Source organism: Rhea americana, unplaced genomic scaffold (genome assembly GCF_003343005.1).
Source record: "Rhea americana isolate MKP2758 unplaced genomic scaffold, rheAme1 scaffold_51, whole genome shotgun sequence".
Classification (NCBI taxonomy): Eukaryota; Metazoa; Chordata; class Aves; order Rheiformes; family Rheidae; genus Rhea; species Rhea americana.
The window spans coordinates 2,450,413-2,468,402 of record NW_028186657.1 but is presented as its reverse complement, the minus strand read 5'-3'; the positions used below and the strand labels follow the sequence as shown (position 1 = coordinate 2,468,402).

Sequence of the window (17,990 nt, the reverse complement as noted above, 5' to 3'; positions counted from 1 at the left end):
TAACATTACTGCATTACTTTCTTGTATTAAAATCTCCCAGTGGCAGGAAGTTTCCTGAGCCAAGGCCTGGAACCATGACCTGTTTCTGCTTTGTGCCAGTGCAGTCAGATGCAGGGCAGGACATTTCTGGGGTCCTGGGTGAGTGAGTAAAACTGCCCCTGCATGAGTCCTTCACCCTTGATCCTCTCCACTGGTGGTTTGAGCTGCTGTCTGCCAATGTTAATTATTATTTACTGCTTTCAGCTTCCTCCAAGGCATAGGCAGTGCATCCACTGGCAGCCGATTGCCCAGTGACTTTGTGTTCCTGGTGGCAGTGGGCCCTGAGGGAGAAGTGTGCTGTCAGTTYGGCATGGAGGTGAATGGCATGCTGTGGCACAACTGGCCGGCTGTGCCTCAGTGGTAACTAAGCGGAGCCAGCACTCCTTGTGGGACGTGCTCTCTGCCAGACCGGCAGGTGGGGGTGGCAGTGTTGTGCCTGCACAAGAGTAATTCCCAGGCTGGCTTGTTGTAAATCAGGCTGCTCGTCCTTGATGTCTGGTTTGCAGCTTGTGTTGTCCACACTCCCCTGTCTCTTTTGTTCCCCTCTCCCCAGTCTGCTGAACTGGCTGTTTTGGTTAAAGCATGCTTATCTTTGAGCAGACAAGCAGCAGTGTCTACCCACAACCAGCCCAGGAGGGTCATACAGATGCCTAAAGTTTCAGCACTCTTCCACAGGGTTGTTATCTCCCAGACCTTCCCTCAGCTATTTGCCTTCAGTGCAGATGGAGGGGGCAGACACTACTTTAAGCTCTTGCCTGCTGCAAAGAGGATTTTGCAGCTGTGGGCAGAAATCAGTCACTGAGGAGAGCAATGGTCTCCYGAGCTGGCTGCAGAGTGACAGTGGGAATGCATGCTGCTTGGAGCGCCCTGGAGAGGAGAGCACTGACTCTTTCCAAAGCCTGCCTGGAGTTGGCCTCCATCCACTGGAGCAGAGTGATGACCAGGCCTGAGGCTCTTCCCTTCCTATCCCTCTGCCTTGGGGTTTGATAAATGCTTCTAACCGTCCCTAACAGCAGGCACATTATACTAGGCTGCTGTGTTCTCACCCTGCCATTAGCTCTTAATGACAACAAACTCCTGCCATTTATGGCCTCTGTAATTTCCCTGCTTTTTCAGTGTGGCAGGGTCCAGCCACATACGCTTGCCTGTGGTGTCCCTACCAACTTTGTCATGGAGACYGTGTATTTGCAGTTTGTGGGCTTTCACAGCTGACGGCTCACGTTGCTAATGTCCCTGCTGCGTTGGACCTGGCTGTCCTGCTCCTCACTTCCCCTCAGGCAGTGTCCCAGAGCAGAGAGGACAGACAGGTGATAAGTCTACATAGACCATCCCTCTGCGGTGCTGTGCCCTGAGGATGCTGATGAGGGTGAATAATTCGGAAAGCACCTGGGACTCCCATAAGCCCAGTTCCCCCTGTCCCTCAGTAACCCCCAGTGCTCTGACTCTCCCCTTGTAGCCCTGTTACTCCCTTTCTCCTGACCCTGTGGGAAAGGGAAGGGAGCTGCTAGGGTTTCTTCTCCTGCTGCAAAGCAGGAAGCAGGAGTGTTGATCCCAACACTCCAGACACATTAGTGAAAATATCAAGGAGCCAGGAAGATTCAAGTTAGACCAGGGCTGGTGGACAAAGTCCAAGATGCTGCTTGCTTCTCYCTGAAAGCCCAGTAGGACAGCATCGTGCCTGCTCACTGGATCAACCTTGCAGGTTTATCAAGGGAACAGAGTGTTTCAACCAAGCCATGCAATCTGCAGAATGCTCTCTTTCTCTCTGCCTGCCTTTCTTTGGGATAAGATAAGCTGTTTGTGGGAAGCTGACCTGCTGGCATCCTGCCCCAGGACACACTACATGCAGCAAGGTATACATCAGCATTCCTAAAGCGATGGCTGTGCAGTGGCCCAGCATACATCCCAGAAGGACCATGCAGAGCTGAGTAATACACTCTGACTGTCCTTGCTTTGGTAGGTGGGCTAGGTTTGGGCTGGCTGCAGCTGGGCTAAGCAAGTTAAGGAAAGATAGCTAAGTCTAAACAGAACAGCAGACTGTGAACCAGCTCCCTGCAACGCTTGTGGAAAACCTTTAGAAGAAAACTAACTCCTTTACAGAGTCTAAAAGGACAAGAGAGTACCTAAGCAGAGTCTCTCTGATCTGCTGTTGCCCRGCCTCAAGATCTTTGAAATCTTTATTCACCAGATTGATCTGAAATTGGCCTCCAGATTGCATGTCATGGCAGAATGAACCCAACAGGCATGCCCAGAAAATGTGATTGCAATAATTTTCTCAGAAAACAGGGCTCAGTATGCCAGGCAGTGAGGCCATTTTCAGACAAGAAAATGCTCTATTTSCAATGCAGTTAGGGGTGGCATTTGGAAAAGGAGCTGTCCTGTACCATAGACGCCCTGACTCTGCAGGACCTCACAGGTGGCCKGCTAGAAGAGCAACACGTCAACCCTGCTGGCTGCAGGAGGAGTAGTAGATGAGGTGCAATTTAGTGCCTTCCCCTCCACGAAAGCTGGAGTAGTTCAGTCCAGGTTCCTTTCAAGGTCCTCGGTGCCAGCTTCTGTTGCAAGCCCTATTTGTGCACCCAATGGAAATAGGTCACTCCAGGCAGGGCCATGGCAGGGCTGTGGGAGGGTCATCCACAACCTGTCTCCAGCTGASACACCAGTAAGAACTGGGCAGCCCCACAGGGACAGGCTTTAAAAGTTCTTTTGTTTTYCCTGCCTCAAAATTATCTTTCCTCCCCCACCACGCCCCCCCATCCGCTGCTGCACTCTGGTGTTTCTAACAGAAAACATTTGGTTTTCTTGCCCATTGGAAACACTGTTCTTGAGTTCCAGTGTTCCTGTTCTTGTGGTGCTGCTGTGTTCCTAGGAATCATTTTTCACCCAGTGCTACCTTCCCCATGCTTTTTAAACCAAATAAATAAATAAATAAATAAATAAAATAAAAATAAAAATTCGGTGGAAGTGTCTACAGCCTTCAAAGCTCAGTCCTTTAGATACAAAAGAAAAAGCTGCACTGGTTATGCCAGAGCTGCCTTAAGCACCACTGGCTTTTCGGCACTTTCTAATTATCAGATGATGGGCAGGGTATGATTTTAGCAGAAGGAGCATTTGCACTCAGCTGAACCRCACAGTAAATGAGAGAATTTCCAAAATAGCACCACAAGCTGCAGAAAGCAGATGTGGGATGGACGATCCCCCTCAGTGCTTGCAAATGGTGATCCCTGATGGCTTGGAGAGAGAAATTGTGAAATTTCAGGATGGGAGAAAAGGGCTCAATTGGCAACAATCACAGTATTTCCACAGCAGGGGATTCGTTACACAAAGAAGGTGTGATTCTAGTCTTTGGTTGCTCAATTCTGCTTTTAAATGTGAGAAAAACAATCTGCCTGAGGCTCCCTTGCCTCCCCACTCCCAGCCCAGGTGCTGCCATAGCAGAACCGTGGACTGGAAAAGCTCCGCRCCTGATGTTCTACTTGCAGGCACTCTGGTTCAAGGCTCCCATGTGTGATGCTTCCGTGACCCACTGTTCTGTGAGCCAGAGCTGGCCAGCCAGGCCTGGAGGCCCCCACACAGGACTGGGTGTCTGCAGGTATGACCATCACCTCAAGTGGTTGTACATCTCTGTGATGAGACAGGCAGATGTCATGGTCCCTCTGAGGAGCTCAAGCTCACAAACTGGCTGGAAAAAGCTTGAGTGCCTCTCTGCACTAAATATGCTGGTCTTAGAAGACTTTATTTTTTTTTTTTCTACAAGGACCAAGACTTCTTTGTCAGGAGGACACATCTGGGCTGAGATCACTGTGATAGGTGATGCACTGACCTGTCCCCATGCTTTCTGCTCTGACTGACCCCAAACGCCTTTGCTTGTTCCTGCTCCCAGTGATGCATGTAGACACTCTGTGTGACCATTGCAGGGAGCTCTTCATGCTGCAATATCCAGAACAGCAAAATACACAGGGATTTGACAGACCCTCCTCCAAGATTGTGGCAGCATAAATAGAAAAAAAAAGGCTTAAATAAGGATTTCAAAAGCAGGAAATGTGCACGTGTGCTGGTYAGAGTGCAAATATTTTCTTTCAGAGCTTCTTTCTAAAAGTGTTCAGCAAGGTAATCTAGGCTGTATTAAAAAGAGAGGGTGTCAAGGAGTTCCCAGCCCCTCTGGAAGGCAGAGCAGCCGTAGGGCACTGCTGTTGTGAAGCATCTTTCTCTGGTGCTCCAGCCTTTGGCTTTAGGCTCCCAGAGAACATATGGAAGCTATTCAACCATTTGACTAAAAGCAGATGGGCAGGGAGAGAAAACAAAATCAAGTGAGAGGCAGAAAGGCAGCTTTTGTGCTGCTTGTGTTTGCAAAAGTCAGCCCAAGCTCAGTGCTGCTGTTGCTCCCTGGACCAAGGTATGATATATCTGACTCCAGAGAGCTGGACTTTCACAGACCCACTGCTGTAGGCAGTGATATTCTGGGGCAGTGACGGGGAATGGGTTGGGAGCCACCTATCATGAGCAATCAGTGTGAGTGGCACTGCCAGGATGCTTGGCCAACCCTTTCTCATTTGCAGAAAGGAGTTTCAGCTCCCTCTGAGGGGCTGTGGGACACATYGAGCATGATGCAAGGTCCCTGGTTGCTCTGGGGACAGCAGATGTCTATGACCGTTCTGCTACATGGATCTGTCCCAGACTACCTGGAAGGGACAAGGAAAACTAGTCTGCATAGGCAAGAGCCTTCAGCCTAGCCCTTCCTGTTATTGTCCCTCCACACATCATGCGTGTTCCTGGAGAACCTCCCGAAATGCTGTTGGGCACCACATGACTATGTTCATTTTTTTTTCTACCAGTCTGAGCCAGTGGGATTGCTGTGGAGTCACTGGGGCACAGCACAGCCAGAAGAGAGTTGCTGCAGTATTTCATTTTCCCACAGTATCCACTTCCCAGCCGCTGTGAAACTCACAGGGCAAGACCACCTCTCTGTGCCTGTATCAGTCCTGCTCACCCATTTTCAACAGATGGATGAGAAAATGTTGAAACAATAAATGCAGCTCTGTGAGCATAAGGAGATGCTTGAATGCAGCAGAAATCTGTTGTGTCYGAGTATGCTCCTGCCCTATTTGAGCTGAGTCAAATCCCCCCTAGAAGCTCCTGCTTAGGCTTACGCAGGCGTCTGAGGGCAGAGCTTGGCCTACAGAGYCCAGCGTCAGCATCGTGCACAATGCCCAGCAATCATAACAGGGGTTGTTGGCTTAATCTGGCATGCACAGCTTTAAAAAAAAACCCACGCRGCTATTGTCAGAATGATCCCACTGACTGCATCAGAAATGTGCATGGGACACGAGGCCGTCTCCAGGGCAGGCAGTGCCCAGAGGGTGGATGCCTGGTGTGCTGGATGCTCTGGACAGYGTTGTAGGAGGCATCCAGGAGCTCTGGAAAACATCAGTCTCTTGTCAGTGTCCAAAGCCCTTCCCTGTACAGCTGAAGGCGTTAGCACTCAATCTAGTTCTAATCCCACTATGTCTCAATTGGGCTTTGTCTGCAGCAAACAGCAGAAGCAGCACCCCGCGGTGTCCCTGGGGCTGCCTCTCCYGAGCTTGGCAGACGAGCCATGCTGCGGGCTTGTGTGGTGCTGCCAACCTCCAGAGAGAGACTGAGATCCCCGGGCTCGCTCCTCGCCTTTGTGTGCTTTGCTGAGCTGGCAGGAAGTTATTCTTTGTATTGTCTCTGTAAAGACAAAGGACAAAGAGCTTGGGGTTTCTCTTTGATGGAGAAAAGCCTGATACTGAGATTTGCATTCATATTTCCTTTATTTTTTCCTCTCCCTCGTCCCCTGGCTATGACCAGTGCTAAATGCCTGTGCCCTCCCAAGAGCAGGCAGAGGCCAACAAAGCAGGCAGCTTGGTRGGAACAATCCAATTTCCGAGGCAACTGGGACATGACTGAGTCCAGAGCTGTCTTTGACACCCAGTGCCAGTGTTATTTCTCCATAGTTTACTCTGCATTTGCTTTCTTAATTCAGCTTGCCTTTTGCCAGAGAAGCCAAAATAAATAAATAAATAAATAAACAAACAAACCAGGTGTGTGACACATCCAGGGTCCTCCCTGTGGGCTCTACTACTGCTAGGGGATTCTCAGCTCAGTCTCAAGACCAGTCCTACAAGTCTGCCTAGCTCCGAGTTCAAAATATGGCAACGTATGATCAAAATAAGACCTCAGGAAGCCAGGAAGTCGGCTCTGACCCTTCAAAGACTCTGCACTGAGCCTTTGGCTCCCCTCCAAGGGTCCAAGGGTCCATGTGCTGAAGACAGGGACACATGTCCTGAGGTAAAGACTGCTACCCCTTGCCATCACCATTGCTGGCCACCCAGGGACACCTGCACCATGAACCTGCTGGGCGCAGCTGAACCTACAATTCCTGGTGTGTCCAGAGGAAAACCAGATAGGTGGCAAACTCCAGCATTGCCCCTCTACCCCCATCCCCATGGAGTGACTCCAAAGCCCTTCTGGATTTGCTTGCTTCCCTCCTCCCTGGCAGAATGAGTATGACCAAGGCACCTCCAAGCAGAATCTCCAAGTGCCAACTGAGGGGTGGATGCTCAGTCCAMTTGCAAGCCAGGCAGCTCAGCAGAAAGGTTGCATTAGCAAGAGGCCAGCAAGCCTTCCCTGTGAGCTGCAAGAGAGACGGTAAACAGCAGGAACCACAATGGGGACCGATGCTGGAAGAGCAGCTTTCAGACAAAGAGAGATGGGCACAGACCAGCACTGCTCTCTGCTATGGAAAATAATGGGCACCCAACCCAACCCAACCCAACCCAACCCAGTAGGGTTTTCAAATCTATCCCTAGTAGGGGATAACACCGAAAACCTCCAGCTGTTCTTTCTAGACTGACAAAACCAACAGAGGAGTTATCAGTTTCTAGCAAAGAAGGAAATTTGTTTGCGGGAATATGCAAAAATGAAAGCCAGAAGTTCCTCCCCAGGCCTGGCATTGCCTTGCCGGCATCCAGCTGGGCCACAGCTCAGTGCTGCAGCATGGTTGCTGGAGCTGGGCAGGGAAAGTTCCCACTGAAATATGCCCTCAAAAACTTGCAGAGCAGAGCTTGCTTCCCGGGCTGGAGGGGCAAGYAGCCGGGAGCCAGCTCCCTGACACGTCAGCCCAGGATCGCACTGCAGACGCAGTTTATCAGGAAGTCTATCTGGCCTTGGAAGGAGGCTGGGAGAGGAAATCTCTCTCCCAGTTAGTCCCTCCCTTCCTTTCTTCCACTCAGAGCTACAGCAAAGTGAGGGGGAGGGATATGCTTTCTAATGCCACTGAAATACTTTGAAGAAAGAGGGATTTAGGGAAGGGACAGAGAAAGAGATGTCACATCCTATCCAGCCTTTTCTCACACGCACTTTCCATCCAGAAGCCATCCAGATTCCCTTAGTAACACCTTATTTTTAATTCCTTGGAAGAAGAAAAGCTCAAGTGGCAAAACCTTAAGTGACAGCACATCCATGTCAATCCAGACACRTGTCAGGGAGCGAGGACCTTCGGTCTTTGGCATTGACTTGGGGAAGAGGAGCAGAGCAAGAGCCCTGGGGTGCATGTGCACGTGAGCCGGGGTGTGCAGCTACCCGTGTCTGCTGGGGGGACTCCCTTGTCCGCTGTGGCTGCGGCTGCCTCTGCACATGCGTTAGGGAAGGGAAGAGGTGACATCCCTGGAGCAGATGTGGGTGCGAGCTGCCCGGCAGCAGCCAGGCAGCCACCAGCGCTCACCGAGCACCGGGTGGGCTCCCAGCCGGCGTGCCGCTCCTTACCTTTGGACAGGCCCAGACAATCCCTGCACCATCCCACTTGGCAAAAATGCTGGTATTTCCCTCATTTCACAGTTCCCACCTTTTTCCCCCAAGTGACTGAAACAGAGTTATCTGAGAATTTCATTCCATGGAAAACCCATTCCATTAATCCTATTAATAAATCCTGGGCAATCTCTCTCCCCAGGGTGGTATGGGCAGGCAGGTTAGTGCAGGAGAGAGGAGGTGGCGGGTACCTTTGGGCAAATCTGAAATCAGGGGGCCAGGAGTGGGGTGTCATCACCAATGCTCACATCTCCCCTCCCTGATTTTCTGATTACTCTCTGCAGTTACCTGATGCAGTTAATGCTCATTAACAGCCATAGCATCACACAGGAAAGTGTCCACTGCTCTCACTGCAGGGAAGGATTTTTTTCAGATTTTCTCAAAAAAGTGAAATCTAAAAGGGTGTTCTCCAAATCTAGTGGGTTTTAAACTACTCCTGGTCTCCCTTTCTCCTTAAACAGCTGCAGATACCGATAGACACAGGGCTTGTGGCATGGGGAAACATGGCTAATTTTAGTAGGAGCTCCCAGGAGAAGGACCTAGGCCTGGGCCAGGCACAGGGTGGAAAGTCACAGCACTCACTCAGGGCCCTGCACGACCTTGCTATTTTGGAGCTGGCTACATCCCACCTTGCCTCAAACACACAAACACAGCACAGCACAGACCTCAGGCCCTCCCGCAGCCCAGCTATTCCTGCCCTGTGCCTCTGTTGCCTGCAGGGTCAGCTCCTGCCAAATCATGGCCATAAAGTACAGCGGTTTCTGAAGGGAAGTAAACAAGTTTCAGGGCCTAAATTGAGATCCTCAGAACTCATCACACTAAAGCTTAGGCTTTTTCTACATGTGCCATCTTATGACAGAAAGATGCTGCATTTTCAGCCAGCTGAGATTTGAGGGGGTTCTGTCCTCTCCAGTTTCCTTAACCCTTCTATCAGTGAAATCCTATTAAATCAAATACAGACAGATGAAAAATTATTTCTCTACTGTCAGGTCCTTGCAAGGAGCAGAATATTTACAAAGGCCTGAATTGCTCAAGGAAGATTTTAAGGGGTTTGAACTCCCCAGAGTAATATCCAGCCTGGWCAGGGAAGTTTATCGTGGCTGAGTAGTGCACTGGAGACAGTTYGGAGGGAGTCAGTAAATAGACATGACAGAGAGGTTGGCACTTTTGCTGTTGGTTTTGGCCTGCTCCTGAGAGCTGCTGCAAATCCTCAGCTCAATAGCAGCAGTGAAAGCGCAGAGCTGGCTGCACCTATCCTACTGCTTTCTCCTTTGGAGAAAACTGCTCCAAGCCAGGCATTTGCTGGCTTTCCACATATGCTTAATCTGTCTTAGCCATTCTCAGGACTATCTTGGACTGTGCTTGTAGATTGCTGAGCCATTGGAAGCTAAAGACCTYGAGAGATTGTCAACTCTGCCCTTCCACCGTCTCAACAGCCATTTGCATCGCTGCTTCACAGCAGAGATTGCTCAGCCTCCCCAGACCAAAGCTTTGCAGTTAGAAAGCGTATTTTATTGTACTTTCTTCCTGTACTTTCTTTGCCTGCTTCTGAGTCTGCCTATTACTGCCTTTTCTTCTGTATGGGCTCCTCCCAAAWATATTTTGCCAAAATCAATCCCATTTTGTCTTCTCCTTTAGGRGACACTCTGTTTATATAGCCTGCTGCATCTGGCAGCCCAGCTCATTTTTCTGGTACATCTCAAGCCAGGGCTTGTTCTGAGCAACTTCAACTCGAGCAGAAAATGTCAGAGCACTAGTTTGAAAAATGCAGATTTCTTGGAGCCCTCTCCAGGATTACATACACACAGTGCCTGGAGGTAACCTGCACACACCACGCACCCCTTTGATGCTGCACAGCGGCTGCAGCCACGGCTCCAGCACAGCCCGTTYGTGCCCAGGGATGCGGTACTCGCTCATCCATGAGAGGTGCTAGTGGGGATGTGGCCTCTTGGGATCCCTCTGCTTGGAGTGAAGCTGCATTTCCTGACTTACGCAATGGCCTGCAGCCCTGCCGGGGCTCCTGGCCATGCCACAGTGGCAGGACAGTGGTCTCTGCACAGCTGGTAGGCGCCGGTAATGGCGCTCAGAGCACCGAGCCGTATACAGACTGAATCACTGCGGTACCGGGCTCCTAGGTGGGGGGGGAGCTAATATTTTGATAGGATTTTGCCAGCTCTGATGGTTTATAGGACAATAAAGTCCTGTACTTCAGCCTCCGTGAGCAACTGCTAAACTTTCCAGGCTTTCCTTTCATTTAATGAATGGTGCAGCAAGGTATCTYTGTCACCGGCATGCCTTGCCTTCCCCTAGATCATCTTTCCCTGCTGCTCTTTGCCGCTAATAGTGTGCTAGGCTGATGCGGAAAAGGCCATCATTCAAAGCCCGTGTTCCGGGCTGCTGGGCTCCTGGGGACAGCAAATTATGCCAGGTGACAAAATGTAGCCCCGCTGCCTGCTTTGCCTTAGCCATGATCCTGATACACGCCAGCTCTGCCGCATCCCTGTCTGACACCTCCCATCCAGCCTGTGGCATCGTGTCCCTGGTTATCAGTACAGGCCATTCCTGAAAYGTGGCTCCAGTGTTTCCCTTTGGTGATTTCAGACACAGACCTTTCTRATCAGACTTCATTCAGACAAATCTTAATTTTTCTGTTGTCCATCTCCATATGGGCAGATATCGCTGCACACGTAAGTTCCAGTCTTTCCATGCATGTGGAGGAGCTATTTGAATGTCCAGTAAATTACTGAAGATTCCCAGGAAAAGTGACAGGGAAGATGAGGCCAAGCAAAACTGCWGTTCTAATTCCAAAGATGTGGGTGTGTGGTCCTCCTAAAGGGATGTGGAGGCCGTTCTGGCTTTCTCAGGGCAAGGTGGTAACCCTTCCTTAAGCGCACTCCAGAAAGCGCAGCTTCCATCAGCTGCTAATTTCCCCCTTTGTGCTGTAAACCATCTGGATGCTTGTAGGGAGGCATCAGGMGACCAGGACACCTGTGCATTGGTTCTCTGAGGAGCCATCAGCATCGGGGTGGGTTCAGCCCCTGAAAAGTGCCACATCTCTCAGAGCTGGGCCCRCGCTGTCCCTTCCTTATCTGTGGTTGTAGCTGCTCTTCCCAGAGCAGGCCAATGTTTGGCTGTTCTAGAGGAGACAGCCCCGCCCAGGTCCTTCCATCAAGGCTGCCTTTTAGGAGAGCCAAGCTGTGTTTATCCATGCAGAAGAGCTGCCACTGCAGCCCTGTGCAGCCAGAGTGCTTCCCTCTCCTTATGTGTCCCAGGGGCTAGAAGGTGGATTCCTGTTTATTTCCTTAGGCAGTTCTATTCATAGCCTTCAAAAACTGTCAAGCCGCATCTATYAGGCCTGAGAGGATTGAAAGTGCATCTTAGGTAAACAGCGGAAATACAAGGAGACTGCCTAGATTTAGCAGTGTTTRCTGCATTTCTCCCTCAGGAGCTTTATTGCATGTTCTGCAAGCCACAGACACACCTCCATCATGAGGTCCTGAGCAAAGGCGTTGTGCTGAGAYGCTAAGCCCCATGCCTGAGTACTTTCAGTCTCTAGTGCTGGATTTGAGCTGTCGTGTGTCTGAATTCAGGTACACAAMGTGCCCCATGATCAGAAAGAAATATATAGCAGTCCTCTACTGCAAGGAAAAGCCCTTTTAGCAGTGTCAACAAAGCCTCGGGAATATTGGATGCGATCAAGCACAGTGAGGTTCAGCCAGACTTGATATGCCCCCTGACACRTCCAAGCAGGCAAGTGTATGTTGCAGGGGTAGTTTGAAGGAGGTGGGGRAGAAAACCTTCCCCATAAGGTTTGGGAAGTGCCTTCCAATGGAGATCCCAAGGGATGGCTCTGAGAGTCTGTGCACACCATGGAAACAGTGAGCCATCCCACAGTGCATGTCCTGCCTCTGGGCTCCAGAGCGAAGCCTGCTCCCCCAGGTTGTGACTCACAGCACAACCACGCACAGCTGGCTTCCTCCTTCCTGTACTGCAGGCCTCTAGCTTGCAGCTGAAAATTCACAGTGACACCCCCTCCTCTATCTCTATCTGCTTATGAGAGTACCAGGACCCCTTTTGCCTGCATCACCCCATTGAGCCTATTTGCCCTGTGCCCATTTGAGGAGTTCATTCAGGTTTTCCTGGGCCAAGCACTCAAAGTGCAGGGGCAGAGGCCTGGGGAAGGAGCGGTGTGTCAATTACTCCACCTGTACAGGCAATCAACCCTACCACTGAGCCTAGAAGGACAGTCCTGTTCCATCAGGGAGAAGTCCCTGCTCCATGTAGGACCAAAACAGCCAGCCTGGAGCAAGTTCCCAGCATAGCTTAGGTTCATCCTGCCTGGTGTGGATGGTGCTTCCAGTCCTGAATGGTGGTCATACATCTGCTTTAATGCAAATCCAGAGGCCATAGTCTTTTGCCCAGTCTTCTGATCTTCTTCTGAAATAGAAAAAAGAAAACAAGAAGCCCTCCTTTGATACATGCTGACATACTTCCCTGGAGATAGCTGGAGAGCTGGAACATTCCTAGGATAAGCAAGATACCTGTCTGTTCTGCACTTACTCACTTCAATCGCCTTTTSCTGAGCCAGGTGCCGGGCTGCCTTGCTGACAGCCGTTGCCTTTCCCACACTGCACTGAAGGGATCCTGCTTACACAGCAGCCGGTGTCTGTGAGGAGCACAGCCTTACAGCCTTCGACCACACACCAATAAATGAAGACTTATTAAATGACATTCCTACAGTGGTTCCAGGGCATCCTGTTTATTTATATGCACTTTGGGTTCATTGTTTTGCTGTAATATCCACCAATGATTAATGCAGGAACATCATCCTCTCCAGAAAACTCATTAGAAAAATCCCTCCTAGAGCATAAAGGAGTAAAGGCTGCTTAGACTGAAGAATTTGTGAGTAGGATACAGCAGGATTATTAATCTCTACTTGTGTCACTTCTGTCAAGCTTCTCACTTCCATTTCTGCTCTTCTCTTACAGCAGAATTGCTCCCATCTTGGAGAGTACCAGGGGTTTCTTAACTGTGCCAGCCTGGATCTGCCAAACTGAGCTTAAAGTGGGATGAAGAAATTCAGATTTCGAATTGAGGTTAGCTAGAGTTCAAACCTCAGTCTTGCAAATGTCTTGGCTTTGCTGTAAACTCAGTTCACGTCTCAAGGGGTCTGGTCCTATTTGCTTTTTCCATCTGAGTTTATGAGGTCACTTGAGCTAGGAGCAAGAGAAAGGGGACTTGGGGCTCAGGAGCTGTGTATGAAGCACAGATTGGCACTGCTTATAGAGATGCCAATCTGGACCTGCGAGGCAGGCTTGCATGGCAAAGCCCCTTTTGCATAAGGTCGTAGGGGTTATAAGGCCCTCTTGGGCCATCCTTGGCCTGTCCAGGTCCCTGAGCTTTAGATGTCATAAGAGGAACTTCTAGTATGTGCAAGGTCCAGTTTTTCTCCTGACAGCCTGGCATCAAAGTCTCTTCTTTGATGTCTAAGTGTTATAAGTGTAGAGAAGAGTTTCCAGGACTTTTTCATAAGCTCTCAGTCATCTTGGAGGCTTCTTAAAGCTGCTGAGATTAAAGAGGCTGCCAGTTGCTCCAGGCTCTTGTTTTTCTCTCCATGCAATCCCCCTTCATCCTGCAGCTGGCAGCATGAACCCAAGCCTGGCAATGTGCCCCTCACACGGAGAGCTGCAGGACCTGGGCTCTCCCCTGTGATGTTGCAGTGCCTTAAGGCCTCCTTCCTGTTTGGGTTAACCCCCCACAGGCAGGAGGACTGTGAGGACCCCTCACTCTGCACATGCTCGGGACTTACATCTGAGAACTGAGGAGCCATCTCTAGATGTGACTGCACCACAGAGGCATGCTGCTTTTTGCTTTCACTCAGGACCAGGGGTTAAGCCGCCACGTATATAAAGAAATCCCTGTTATAATTGTCTTCTTGGCACTGTCATTTACTTCTCCTCAGAAGAGGGCTTAGCTTCAGGCTAGACTAAAGAGCATTGAGCAATTGCCACGTTGTCAGTTAGAAAATACGTGGTTTCTTTTTTCTTTTTTTTTCTCCCTTAAAATTATTTCCAGATGTCATTTTCTTTTTTTTTCTTCTTCTTTTTTTCCCCCTTTTAGGAGAAGTACCAGCAGCTGTATGATTTCAGTGTGAGCCGTGACTAATCCAGTGCAGAAAGCATTCAACTCCCTGGGATGTGAACCAAGTGAATGAAACTCAGAGATAGGGCATGTGTGACCTCTGGAGCCAAACAGGACCTACGTGTGGGCTACACATGGGATCAGTGGACACTGATAATGGAAAGAGAAGACAGACATAATTTTAGCAACCATCACAAAGTTGACTTCCACAAAGACACTGGGTGGTAGAATGGGGTCCTTTTTGGATGTCTGTGTAGATATCAACATCTACATATTCTAACTCAGGGATAATTTTTGAACGGTGTGTAAAGAAGCCAGGAGCCCAGTAGCTTTTCACTGGGAGCAAGATGCCTTTTGGAAATCCTCTCGGGCATCTCTAGGCAACTTGAGGCTCCCAAGCCCTTTGACAATGTGGATCCCAGCTTCTCATCCCCAGCTCTCAAAGCAGAGAAATCTCTCTGCTCTTCTGCGTCTGGATGGTGTCATGTGTTACAGGACAATACACAACAGCATAACCATCCCGACTGCAAATCAAGAACCAAGTGCCACAACAAGAGCAACCCATGGAGTGGAGAATGGGGGGGAGGGGGAGGATACAGCCCCACAGGATCTTACCTCCCTGGTATGTTTGCTACTGTCTTCTGCCTAAAACAAATCCTTCAGGACACAGGTTTTAAAACAGTAAGTCGTCAAGACTTTTCTTCTCTTGCTTATCACTGCCAGTGTCCTGGCCTGCCTGATCACAGAGATCCACAGTCCCATCAGGAAACGATGATGGGTTCCTCATGGCCCTCTCCACTACCTTTCCCTTTCTTCTGCCCCTTCTATTTCAATCTTGGTTTTTTGTGTGTGTCTTTTTCGTCCTATTGATGTTTATTATGTCTGTCTCTTTCACACTCAGCAAAGTCCTGCAAAGCAGGATGAGACATAYGGTGATGAGGAATCCTATATCACAAAGTACCAGTCAGCAGAGCTTGGCAAATCCTGACAAAACTTCTCCTACGCTGACATCTAAAACCCCAGCAATTTCAGTGGGAAGGSTTAAGTACCCACCTCCCTCTTGAAGGTAGCATGTAATCACCCAGAGGAATGACCCCAGGCAGACAAGACAAACATATGGTGTTAGATTTTATTATATCTTGTGTCCTCTTCACTCAGCATCCAGGATCACAGCCCTAGTGCCCAGGCAACTTGTCCTCAACTCTGCCTGCAGCATGAGCCACTGTCCCTCAAGCAGCCCCTAGGAGAGCAACATCGTGTTGCCCTGGCCCACTGACCCCGGTGGGGCCACCCAGGCTCAGTGTGGAGTGGTGCCATGGGCAGATAATGAGCTGCAAAAAGCTGCTAATAAGCTGAACTGTCTGCAGCACTCAGGAAAGCCCTACAGGTTATAGAGCCAGGTCCCTTAGGGACACTCTAATTCCAGCAAGTTAACAACCTCACTACTTGGCTGCTGCTTTTCCCTTATAATGTGGCCCCATGGCCACACTAGATGTGTTGTCTGGTTCTACCAAGGGTCAGGTGAACTTTAACTCTCCTCTGCCATGTTGAAATGCAAGGAGCTAGGAGCTGGATTTTCCTCCCTAGCACAGAAAGGAACACATGGGAAAAGTCAGCCCCAAAGGGCTTTGCTGTTTGGCTGCCTCTGGCTGGTGAGCTCTTCAGTGGAGTATAATCTGTAAGGTCCAGATACTGAGCCATATCTGAAGAGACCCTTAAATTCAACAAACTGGCAATTTCCAGGCCACTAGTTTTGCTCTGTCAGAACTAGCTAATTGGATSTGTTGGATGATAACCACAGCAGAGAGACCAGCATGCTGGGGGTTACTTTTCCCAGCTGAACATTTCTCTGGCTCTTCAGAGCATATTTCAGAAATGTAGCAACTCTCCACAGTCTGGAAAAAGGAGATCATTCTTTCCCCTCCCTCCCCGCAAGGCAGTCTCAGATGGCAACAGCATCAGGAGAACCGATATAGGAATGAGGACTTTTCTTCTAGCTTTCTCTACGTGCCCTGAAGATGGAGAACACCAGCCCAGGGTCTTTTGTGAAATGACAGAATCTAACGTTTTCATTATGGTAGCTGAAGGTGCTAGGAGCTGTACAAAGAAAGCATAGCCATGGTATTCCTCCTCACTCCCCTGATGCTGTTAGTCCGAGAGAGCGAGATCCAGGGAACCTACAGACTTGTAGCAGGAATACAAGCAGCTACAGTGATAAAACCTCAGTTACAAAATCACGCTGTGAACTGCTTTCTCCCCACGAGAGACCCTGTTTATCTCCAGCACCTCTTGATTTCTCTAGGCTATCATTTGAACTGAGGCTGTGCCTCGGTCTGTATTTCAGGAGCAGGGCGGTGAGAGGGGATGGGACAGCCCACTGGGGAGCAAGGCAGAGGAAGAGACAGATTTGGAAAGATAACTAGGAGGAGGAGGAGGAGGAGGAGGAGGGGGAGAGGCAGCCGGAAACCCAGCCCACAGTTTGGGTTATTGCTGCCTCCTTCTAAAACCTGCAGATTCCCCCAGCCCTTCCAAGAGCCTGAAGTTTCCTCAGCCCTGCTGCCGGCACTGTCAGGTATGGCCAAAAACCCTCTTCTTTCCCTTCTCGGTGTTCTTTCTCCTGGCATGGTGGCTCCCCAGCCACTTGCGCAGAGCCCCCTGGCTCTGTGCCTCACCACCCTGCCATGCACCCAAGCACCTTCCCCAACTTCTCTTTCTCCTCTTTGCAGCTCCTTAGCTGAGTCTGTTATTGCATTTCTTTGCCACATTGCTGGTGCTAGCATTTTGATGACAGCTGATTTTAAATCTTTAACTTGACCTATTTTTTCTCTTTTTCCCTTTTTCCTCTCTGTGTTTTAAGTTGTGGGGTATTGCCTTTGGGAGAGGAGCTAGACCGATGTCCAGGCACATCAAACCACCCTGCATGGCAAATGATTTAGTTATAAACCAGCGTGTATTACACACACGGTCTGAGGTGTTTTGGCATTTGATGTTTTACTCACCAGAATGTCTAGAGGAAGAACAAAAGCGTTGTCGATTTTATCTCTTAGAGTCCTTTTTCTTTATTTTAAGTACAGCCACTCCTATTTCTCCTGCAAAGAAAGACACTTGATTTTTTTGTTCGAAGCAGATTTTGAAATCATTTCAGGTCCTCCTGCCCTCTTTAGCATGAATCCAGCTGATCAGCTGTTTGAGAGAGAGACAGAGGTTGCAGGAGAAAACATGAAGAACTGAGCTCTTCTTTTGTTTGTTTAAAGATACTAAAAATAAGACACAACTTTAAGTCCATGCAAAAAAGTCAAAGGCTTGTTTCCTTTAAAGGCAGCAGCTGTCTTTTCTCTGCCCAGACGTGCATAGCAGCCTAACTCTGCTCTTTGTATCCCTCTTCTAAAAAAACTCCACTATGTTGCGTACAGCCAAGAAAAAGAAACTTAACAGGATGGTGGCTTAATTCCTACCCAAACTGACTGGCGACAGTTGCAAGTTGGARTGAAATCGGGGGCACCATAAGGATGCCCGCACCCGAGTGCTCCGTCACCACGGTCTTGAAACAGCCCCAAAACTCAGCCCCCACCAAATGCTCGAAGTTGCTCGCAGCGGCTTGGTAAGCTGCACGAGCCAAGTTTTAAGCGGAAACCAAAGTCTGCAGCGTTGTGAGAGGCGGCTAAACCCGAGCTATTGTCTGCCACATAGGCAGGAGCAGGGATGCAGGCGGTGCTGGGAGGGGGATGAGGAGAAATAAATTTTTCAAACTTTTTTCAAGCCCCTCCTACCCCAGCCCTCTGCTCTGCCATGACTCAATCACGGAGGAATGTCGGCTCCCATGGAAACCCCTTCTGGGTCCTCTGGTCGAGGGATGTTGGGGCTGTTATCGCTGGAGCTGCTGTGGCGGGGCGAGTCCAGGGAATGCTTTGAAGATGGTTCGTATTTTTGCAGGACATTTAGCAGCTGGCTTCTTCTCTCTCTCTTTTTTTTTTTTTTTT

The 17,990-nt window shown here is 49.6% G+C and overlaps 1 protein-coding gene and 1 long non-coding RNA gene across 2 annotated transcripts in view; one reads left to right on the top strand and one right to left on the bottom strand.

The window, feature by feature from the left end:
• Positions 1-12,200: 12,200 nt before the first annotated feature.
• LOC146588485 (uncharacterized) lies at positions 12,201-17,574 on the bottom strand. Its single transcript, XR_014897414.1, has 3 exons — positions 17,466-17,574; positions 17,010-17,099; positions 12,201-12,306 (listed from the first exon to the last, which is right to left on the bottom strand). It is a non-coding gene; the product is annotated as an uncharacterized LOC146588485 (long non-coding RNA).
• Positions 16,474-17,990, top strand: part of SPARC (secreted protein acidic and cysteine rich) — a 12,329-nt gene continuing 10,812 nt past the window's right edge. The window contains exon 1 of the mRNA XM_085317918.1: positions 16,474-16,582. The gene's annotated coding sequence lies outside the window, so the exon portion shown is untranslated. The remainder of the gene's footprint in view (positions 16,583-17,990) is intronic.